This window comes from Passer domesticus, chromosome 4, assembly GCF_036417665.1.
Source record: "Passer domesticus isolate bPasDom1 chromosome 4, bPasDom1.hap1, whole genome shotgun sequence".
In the NCBI taxonomy this organism is placed as follows: domain Eukaryota; kingdom Metazoa; phylum Chordata; class Aves; order Passeriformes; family Passeridae; genus Passer; species Passer domesticus.
Window position 1 is genome coordinate 43,385,243 of NC_087477.1, and position 10,908 is coordinate 43,396,150.

General features: G+C 36.3%; 1 long non-coding RNA gene across 1 annotated transcript; it reads right to left on the bottom strand.

The window, feature by feature from the left end:
- Positions 1-542: 542 nt before the first annotated feature.
- Positions 543-6,440, bottom strand: LOC135299982 (uncharacterized). The gene is made up of 3 exons (XR_010361832.1): positions 6,197-6,440; positions 2,371-2,432; positions 543-856 (listed from the first exon to the last, which is right to left on the bottom strand). It is a non-coding gene; the product is annotated as an uncharacterized LOC135299982 (long non-coding RNA).
- Positions 6,441-10,908: the final 4,468 nt, after the last annotated feature.

Here is a 10,908-nt window from a genome sequence, read left to right on the forward strand (position 1 = left end):
AAAGACAGCCTAATATTCCTAAAAATGAGGCCATATATATTTCTTTCACCTAACAAAAACAGTGGTTTTATGTCATTTCTCTAAATGTCTCAACTGCATCCTCTGAAGTAGGGACCCAAGACAAATATATGTTCAGAGTTGGAAAGTGTTCTCTTCCACATACTTGAGTGTTTTCACCCTCCAGAAATGTGATTTGACACATGTTTAGAAAATACTTGGTAGCTGCCAAATAGTGAACCAGGGGAACACAGGGAAAACTGTTTATGACCAAAATAACAATAATAGGGAATAACATTGAAACAATATTTTGTGGCAATACACCCTCATTTCAATTCAGCGGATAGGTTTAAAGTGTTTGTTTATAGGAGTTTTTTCCCCCATAACCATATTAAAAATTGAAATTGAACCATAAGTTCTAATACCCCTTTCCAGTGTACATAAAATTATATTTCTTGTTACTGTGCTGAAATAAACCAAGACTCATTAGCAGGGCTTACTGTTACCATTTCAAATGACCTTCCATCCTGGTTCTACACCAAGCAAGCCCTGAATTATGGAAATCATCATTTAGTTTGTGTTTCTCTGCAGTGACAGCTAAAGAATAGTGTACTGATATCCACTTTATCCTCTAAAGTTTTTTGTGAACAATGACGGCCATTTTTTCAAGGGTTGGAAACAGAAATAAAGGCACTAGATGGCAGCAAACATCTTAAAACCACGTTCTTTCTGAAGCCTGGCTGGAATCGAACAGCTACAGGTAGCCTTCCAGAAGTGAAATGCCTTTTGGAACTTCTTCCCTAGGTCAGATATCAGAAAAGACTGTCTTGCCAAAAAGTCGGGCGTTTTCCTCAAGCTTCTGAAATACAATTTAAAATCAGAGTTTTGCGGGTGTTGCTTTCTGGATGAAAATCAGAAAATGCCCTTTTTTCAGCATCCCACCCCTTCTCCCCCACACACACCTGAACTTAATTTTGTATTAATTGTATATAATTACATATAGCTGAGTTTGGATGTCATCTTTGCAAAGGCTTAGCTGTAAACAGAGGAGGTAACTTGGGCTGTATGTTATGTTGGAGTGTAGCTGTATTGTACTCAGTGCCAGCTCCCCCTGCTCAGTGTCATCACACTTTTTTAACACTTTATTTTCCCATCTGCAGCAGCTTTAGGCCCATTGAGTAAACATGTCCATTTTTCTTGAGTGTCTTATCTGCCAATGCAATTTCCCTGAGCAGGATGATGTCTACTGCTTTATTAAAATACTGCTATTCAAGCTAACAAATACCTCTTATGCTGCTGTGGAGGGAGTTACCCATAGACTTCCTACAGATTCTGGGAAGCCAGATGTTTCCTAAAGATTTGTTTTTCCTTTATTAGGAAAAAACGGATAATAAAGGTTTTGTATGCCCCTTTGTGAGGTGTTCTTTCACTGAACAAATTCCTTAGGCAAACTTTTCAAGGGCTATTTTTACATCATGTGGCTAAGGACGTGTAACGTATAGGACTGAGCATTTGAAGACCTTGAGATGTTTGAGAATTCAGTGAATTCTGTGAATTTCTATTTGTTTGCTTGACAAGGATGGATTCTGTGTGGTAGCGCACCACAGATGTCAAAGGAGCACTGAAAGATCATGCAAACTCCTAATTTCCACAGAAATCTTTCAAATCTATACAGAGTGGCTTTAGATGTAGAACACAAACACTCTGCAGCCTACAGCAGCACTACATTGCCCAAGATGTATCAAGGAGAGGACTCAGGCCAGATTTGACAATGATGACAAGTAAATCTAAGGAAGCACCAGCTTTTTACAGGCTTCTGAGTCTGGCTGATTCATATTTCATGTCAGTCATGTTTAATGTCTCCTCTTCAAGCAAAAAATGGAGACCATTTAGCTGACTTACAAAGTCTGAAGATATTGCATGCCTGCACAGGAGGAAAGACTGTACAGCAAGAGTAACACCTGAGGCAGGAGGTGAGATGTGAGCCCAATGGTTTATTTTCTTACTTCACAGGAATACCATAATCCATGTCTCTGACAGCTGAGACCTTACCTTTAATTAATGGTCAGAACCCTTTCTCCTAAATTTATTTTTCGGTCTTCCAATCACAATTTTTTATTTGCTTTCAGTTTGCTTCTTAGCACTGTTACCTTGGGTTAATCTCCCTCTGCTTCTGTTTCTTTGACCTGCTGTTGCTCTTAAAACATTTACCATTTTCCATCATTTTTCTTTCCTCTTCACTGGAATTTTATCCACCTCTAAAATCTTCCCTTTGCCATAAAAAGAGGAGTTATGAAAAGGAGGAAGCTGTTTTAAAAGAAGTCTAGCTAAATTTTTTTTGCTCAAGTAACATTACTGAAAATCCTTACCTACCAACAAAGTAGATGATGATTCAAGTGATGTTCTGGCTTTCTCCTAGGCCTTGGGCATTGCTCCTGCAAGGAGTATAATGTCAAGCATTTAACAAATGCTTGAACAGTTACTTCGGATCTAAATTCAGAGGCAGTATCAATCAACATAGTATAAAATTGTTCAACTCTTTCCTACAAGGCCATTTCTGGAATTGCTGGAAGCAACACTCGTCAGCTGCAGTGCATTTAATAAATATTTTGTCAGACGATGCAATTAAGCCTGGTGTTTATTATCCTGTAAACATTTATAGAGCAGCACCCAGCAGCAGACTGTGTGCTTTCTCTTATCATTGAAACCCTGCTTTACACTGTACTAATGCAGCTTCAGGAAGCATTTTATTAGGAGGCCTTGAAATAATTGTTAGGTTTAAATATGTAACTATTTATATAAATTAAGAAATAACTCTTGACATGGCTTGTTTATTAACTATTAAGCATGAACTTTTTCAGATTTGTGAAAGGAAGAATCTCCTTGGTGTTCAGTATTACCAGACACAGAAATACGTTTACTTCTCCTTCCTTAATCCTCTGACATAAAAAGAAAAAAAAAGTAATTAAAAAAAATTAAGACAACCCTGATTTTATCTGAAATTGCAGTGAATGGTTGGAAACTGCCAAGTTAGAGCTTTTTCCCTTACAAGGAAATGCAGTTTTGGGAACAAATAGCATTCCAGTCTTTTCCCCAGTGGGCATTATGCCATTGTACTTGCAGACATTGTGTCATGGAAATGTGCAAGAAGGCCTCAAACAGCTAAGAAATGCATTGCCTAGTTATATATTTATTTTCTACTATTTTAAAGCTACTGTCTACTCTTATTGGATAATAGAGAATGACACAAGCTGAGGCTTGTTGACTACAAACTTTTCTGCTCTACAGACTTAATGAAAAGCCAAACTTTACATGAATTTGAAATAGTTAATAAAATGTATTCCTTTAAAAATATTTTTATATTGGTAACAGCATTTTTAAGCAAGCATTTCTGTAGGTGATTCCCACGCTGGCCAGAGCCAAACTTTTCAGTGGGAAGGAGGAACACATTCAAAATTCAAAACAAAGTATTTTTCCTTTTTATTTAAATGAAAATATTATAAAAATTATTAAATGAAAATATTATTCTTTAGAAATAATTTTGAAGAGATTTCTCCTTTAGCACTGTCTGCTTTCACAAGCTTTTAAAATATACATGAGAATTTATATCAGATGGCCATCTTTCTGATTTTCAAGGTAACTCTTATTAGTGGGGTACTTTTATAATAGAAGGGGGCTTAAATTATTAATATTCTTAAATTAATCTTTCTTGGGAAGTTACATTTATTATCAAAAGTGTGCTTTCTGCTTGGAGACCTTTTTATTCTTTGATACTATCCAGTAAAAGCATGGTTTAAATCTACATGAGCATTTTGACAATCTATTGTTTTCTTGGGCAGCACAGTTTTTAGTAAAACACAAGCTCCTTTATAGTTCTCCAACTTTCATCATTCAGCATAAAACATCAGTTCAGCTTCAGATGTTAAAAATCCTTTTTTGTGACCTAATTCAGATTAATTCCCAGCAATGCAGTTGTGCTTTCTCCAGCCTATTGGTGTTTGCTTAGTGGGAACCATACACACAACAGATTTCCATCTAAGTGAGATATTCCTAATCTCAGTATCCTTCTGCTCTCTTGCTGACAACAAAGGGTATCTGAGATAAGGCCAAAGGATGCATGAAAACCTGAACTGGCTCACAGATAACTTCCATAACACTCAGTTCCTCGTGTCTCTTCAGTATTATCCTTTTTTTCCAAGACCTGAGAGCCTACATCAGAAAGAAACTGCTCTTTCAAAAGCGCCCTTGAAATTTCAGGTTCATTCAGTGGTACCAATAATTCTTAGCACAGTAATATTTGGAGAATAAAGAGAATAGTTTGGTGAACTATAGTCTACAGTTTGCTCCCAGGGCAGCTGTAACACCACATCCAGTGAAGGAGCTCCCAACAATATGTTTGAGAACACTCTGGGGCTGTTTGTAGTTTTGCTGCCCCAAGAAAGGATGATCTAAGAAGTGCTTTTGACCATTAAATTCCTGTGGATCACATCACATATTCCTTTAAAGCTTAACTTCCTTATCTCTGGATTCTGTACAGGGAATAGATACTGCAATGCATGACAGAAATATGCATGTACAAAGCTTCAGCAAGTGTTTAACCCTTTTCAAACAGGACTTCATACGGCTATTGGAAAAGATTAAATCACCAGCAGGAAGTCCCTGTACCTTTGCCACTCCAAAATAAGCAAAAACAAGGGTATTTTACTGATAAGATGCACTTTAATTAATTCCAAATTGTGCTATCAACATCACTGCACATTTTTCCTATTTACCCACACATAAATGCAGATATAAGTTAACCTTTCTTTAAAGCTTTGCCAAGAGCAGAACAAGAATAGATGAAAGCTCACAAAATCCCATGGTTGTAGTTTACGTTTTCAGTGCCCTGCTTTATGTGGCATTCAGATCCTTTGTATGCTTAAGGGAAAAAGTGACACTGGTGTCCACTTCCATTGTTGGTACTATTTTGGGCTTGACTCTAGTGTGAACTGCAATTATAGCAGAGCTTCCTTAGGAGGAATATGAATGATGAATATGGTTTCCTTGTCCTTAAGCTGAGTATTCTCTTCAGTGTCGTGGTATTTTTGTATATGTTAAGGACATGATATTTTTAGCTATTAGAGAAGTTCAACATTTTTCTCTTTAGCCCACACCACAGACTTAATTCCATGGAAATAAATGGATCTCGAAGTGTCACCACAGGTGACAGAAGTCTTTGCTTTCTGAATAATTACTATTTGTTGAATAAGTGGATTTGCCCACAATTGATATTTTTATATGACAAGCTGATTTCTATTCCTGCTTACTACTTTGGCAAGTAAAAATTTAAATTCTATTCATGCTGCTCTAATTCCATACAACCATTTCAAGATTAAATCCTCAGTGATAAGAAATAAAGCAGCTAAAATAATAAATGCTAAAATACTTAGCACAAGTTATCCAAGTAACAACTACTAAAGATATCCTGAAACACACATATGAAAAACTATTTTTCATCCTTTTTTGCAACATTCATGTCTGTCCTGAAGCCTGGCTTCTAATAGCCAAATTCATCTGATAAATACAGATAACAAAATCAAATAAAATATCAAATATCTTAATCCATTTTTCAGTGAAAAAATATTTGATAATTTCTTAGTCTCAGCCTCTGTTCACAGTAAAAAATCCTAGGTAATAGAGCTCATGGAACAGTCTTGCTTACGAAGAGACAGGTCTCTTATTCTGGTAATTTACACTCACTAGAAACCAAAATTTTCTAGATGCAAAATTTTTATCCTAAATGGTTTATTTTGAAAAAAAAAGAAAACCAAACCACCTGAAGTTCTTTTATGTGCTAGTAAGAAGAAAATTGAAAAAAATGAAACTGATTGAAAATTCCCTTGCCCTCAGAGGAAATTAATGCATATTGATGGATTGCCACCAGAAATACAAATTAAACTAATTTAGATGGAATGACAACCCTATTACAAATCCAAAACATCTCTTCAGATGGCTGATTAGTGACTATTAACAATTTCTGTACATACACACACAGTATGAACAGTAAAGGACAGAAGCATTTATCAAAACACTACACCAAGCTAAGAATTGCCACAATTAGTTTGTAAATTGCCTTCCATATGTGATAGTTTGTGTCTTGTCATTCTGGCCACCACTGAGTACAATGAAAGATTTAATTGCCTCCACCACACCACAATACCTTTTTCAGAAGCTGATTCTGTGTTTCCACAAGCAAATTTTTTTTCCAAATTTGTCTTTTCAATCATTGCTCACAGTCAATGATTAAGTTGTGTGACAACAACCATGAATCAGTAACTAAACATAGATAGTCTTGGGATCTTACAAAACTAAATCTTCTCTCCCTTTTGCATGCCCAAAGGGGCTACATCAGCCCACAGAGCCGATACATTAAATCCGTGCTCTGTATTAAGGCTGTGCCACACCCTGGGAACTGGCTGACAGAAATACAGCAAACTGTTGGCAGCTGTATAAATTTATGTGTCTCTGGGAAACAGGGTCATGGATTCAGCTCAACAGGGCACACATGCTGAATTTAAAATAAAAAAGACAAAAAAAGCTTTCCTGATCCATTCATTTTTAGCATTTCATTCTTGGTATAGTTTTTCCCAGAGCAGGACTCTATCAAAATAGTTTTTCCCTTTTTGCAAAGTCATTGCTTTTGTGAGTTCCTTGGACAAGAAGGTTATCCATCAAAATGCAAACACTGCAAAATCCAGGATCCTCCAGCCTCATGATTTCCCATTGCTTCAAGAAAGCAGAGCAGTCAGCAATTAGCTCCCACAACACCTAATTTCTCTGGGCAAATGCTCAGTTTGCCCCTGCAAATACCTGGAATTGATCCATAAAATCAATCACACATCATCACAGTATCCCCATTCCTCTCTCAAGGGTGCTTTAGCAGGCTTTGAGGAGACCTCTAAAGGCATTTATAATATAATTAGTAAATATCAATAATATTCCACATTTACTAACAACTTGTATGCAAGTTCAATATATGTAAATGCCAAATTCCCCATTTTCAGGGAAAATCAGTTTGTTTGTCAGGCAGTATTCTGACCCAACAAGACACTATTATGAAATCTTCCTAAGCACACTGATGGAACAAGACACTGTTTTCAAATGCAGGTAAGTTTTAAATATAAAATTCATAAGGTGGGGTTATTTTTACTTATGAATTTTCATTACTTCTATGTCAAAATTGGTTCATATTATAGACGCTCAATTCAGTATCTAATAGTTTCTGTTCTTTTGCTTTTTCTTCTCTGGTCAATCCATCATTAGTGCTTTCTATTAGTCAAAAGATAAATTACATCAAATAATAAAAATGGTTGCTCAGCAACTCAGACTCCCACTGAGCCTGACAATGGTAAATGAAGGAAATTTCTTGAAGCTCTTATGTGCTGGCTGGAGGGAAAAGAACATTTATATTCTTTTAAATACTCCTGTCATGAGTGGCTATAAATAACAATGAGACAAAAGTACACCTTTTAGGTTTTTGTGTATTTTTTCCTAAAGAAAGCTCACCTTTATTAAAATTCTTCTTCCCAAAACAGGTAAAATCTTAAGCAGTTCTGTTATGTGGATGACAGTGAAGGGGACAGTGAAGTGAATGTTCAATTCCAAATTTCTATACTGTCTTTCACAGATGTCTATTTCTATAGTCTGAACTGCTCTTGTTGTGTTTTTCCAGTTTCTCTTAAATGACCAGCAATCATGGAACAGTAGTAATGAAATAGAAAAGCCAGAGTGCCTGTGCATGTGTGGCTCTCATTTTTGTGTGGATGTTCATACATCCTGCTCACTTTCCAAGCAGATCTACTGGTCTAGATCTGACAGAGTTCTGTTCTGCAGTAACAGCACTTTGATCAAAGTCCTGATGAACATCAGAGCTGACATTGACCACGTGCCTGATTTCTGCCAGTTCCCAGACACTGCTGAGGAATGTAACCTCACCAAATTCCTATGAAGAGATATGATAAAGCTCCCTTCTTATCTATTTTGCAAACACCGCAGAACATAAATTTAAGATTAATGGCTCTTTCATTCAAATAATGGAAACCACATGACTTGTATTTTATTAAAGTTAATAGTCATCTCTGTACAAGAGATGTACAAGATCTAGAAACTCTTTTTTCTATCATGATCAAAATGTCAAAAATCAGTTGGCTCTTTCTAAGTACAATTTTCACAAGAATGATTCTTAATGTAAAAATCTGTAATGGGAAGAAGTCTACAAAATACTCAGTATCTGAGTTCAAATTTAATACAATCACAGTGCCATCATTCTGCATCTCTTTGAGGTGGAAAAATTTGTTTCGTAATTCCTTAATATCTTATTGTTGTATTACTCAACATGGGAAATTAAAAATGCAGCTCATTATTAGTAGGGGGCAGGAAGTCATTTTAATTTTCCATTCATTTGTAAACTAATTGCTGCTCAAGAGCTCTCACTTGAAAATTCAAGCAATGCGGTGTAGTTCTCTTCCCAAATTTGTCAAATGCTGCTACTGTACCTTCACTGCTGTCTTCAGAATAATGAATGTTTCTATTCTCTGCTGTGAACTCAGGAAGCTGAAAAACATTTTGATGCATCTTTGATTAGAGGCATTTGTGGCTACAGAGCAAAACACCTTTAGCTGCCAATTTTTGTTTCTTCAACTGAGATAAACTAGCACATTATTGGCATTACATAAATCTCAGTCTCAAACAAGAGGTATCAAGTAATTTAAGGAATTTTGGGAAACAAAAATATGTACTTTTAAATTACTTTCAAATTACCTGTAGGCAACACTGTTATGCTTTGATTACTTCTTTAGAGGCCACCTTGCAATTTTCTGTATTTTCACATTTCTCTAAAGAGAGTGCACAAAAAAGTTTTATTTTGAAGCTGTTGTAAAATACTTCCCAATGTTTACATCTTTTGAATGGTGTTTAGTGTTGACAGTTTACTGTCAGCAGCTAGAGAACTTCCACTGTCACCAGGCTCTGAGGCTTTCTTTCTACTGATCTCTTGACAGCACTGATTGCACCAATAAGACTTTTAGGTCTCATGAGGCTGGAGTCCTGCACAGCATATGAACAGCTGAGCCTGGATAAATGCATCCAGGTAATACCTCTGCCTTGATGTTTCAATGCCTAAAAAACCATGATTGCTAGCAACTTTTGAAGACTAATCTGTGGGGTGTATGCACAGAATTGTTATAATAAAACATACCAATATATCTTAGGCCAGTATTTGATGTAATGAACTGTTCAAATATTTCCTTCTTTGCCCGTTGTTTCTTTAATAGAGCTACACACAAAAATAGAAAGATCAGTTCATTTTTAGAAGCCAGTTTCAAGCAAGGAATCCCATCCAGGACTTTTATTTCAGTAATATCTTACTAAATCCATATATTTCAGGATAAACAGACTCTTACGAGGTAGAGTTATAGTTTTTTTAATTCTACAGCATGTTATAATTTAACCAAAAATGTCATGGCTTTATTCTTCTGCTCAGTTATGGGATGAGCGAATAAAATGCAGTTCTTTTAGAAAGAGATGGATGATTTCTCTAACACTTATTGAATGAATTAATGAAAAAGCAGGAAGACAAAATTCCCATTTTTACATGAGCTTGTTTTCACTGAATGGACACACAACTTGTGAAGCCCCGGAGGTGCTGTCAGCAGCCTGAATGGATATACTGCCCAATGCTCTGCAGAAAAGCCAGACCTTTCTCACAGGCCAGGCCTCATTCTGCAGAATTGCTCAAAGCAAAAGCAAGAAAAGGAAATTTTGTGTATCCTCTGTGGCCCTCACCACTTGTCCAACTCTTTCCATTGACAGGCTTTTTGTTGGCAATTTTTTTTCCACTTCTTAAAAATAAAAGGTATAAGAAAATGATAGCCAGAAACAGTCCCCTCTGTCATGTGTCAATTCCGTAGTGTTTTGTCTCATTATTATCCCTCCCTCTTGTTCAAATTTTTCTATCAAATGTCAAGAGTTACACAGAGATTTGACAGCCACAAACACCAGACACCACTGTACAGGTTTGATTTATCAATGCAGCAATAAAGACACAGAATTTTGAAAATTTACATCATTAACTGAATGCAAAGAGACCAAATGCATTTTCTGAGGCAACTGAGAATGATCAGGGTTTTTTTCCCATCTTCAATGATTTATGAAACCCCTTATTCATAACAGATGTGTCCAGCCACACAGAGGAGAAGTTTGACTTGTGAAACACATTTATATTTTGAACTTTACTTAATGCTCCATACATTTACACACAGAATGTGACCTGTGCATGAAGAGTTGTTCATATTTTTCCTTTTAAATGCAGTTTTGACTGGAGTTGTCAACACCACAAGCCATTATACATTTTAGTAGAGCAAAAAACACCAAAGTAATTCCTGGATTTGATGCAGATATTTAAAAGGGAAAAACGTCTGTCTGGGGAGGGTACTCAGGGGTCACAAGTCACACGTTACAAGTTTTACATTATTTTCTGTTCTGCCCTGTTGGCTCTCTGCCCTGCTGACTAGGTTGCTGCTTTCCCCCTTTGACATTTATCAAATGGTTGCTAAACTAGCTAAATATCTCAGAGGCTCCCAATTGGGCATCTTCATACAGAGATCCACTTGGGAAACATCACTCAAAGCTGAACTTATTTCGCCAACTGGAACTTAAATGTGTCAGATCAGAAAACTAATAAAACTTTTCTGTCTTATGATGAAGAGCCTTGCATTTATGTGCTTGATTCAACCCTGAATGAAGGAATTAAGTTTGTACCTGTAAGTTTTTACCTGCAGAAGTCTTACAAATAATCCATGACAGTGTAGAAAATGGAAAGTTCTGTTAATATACACATCAGAAAAGATCAAGATGGAATCAGCCTAAGGCAGC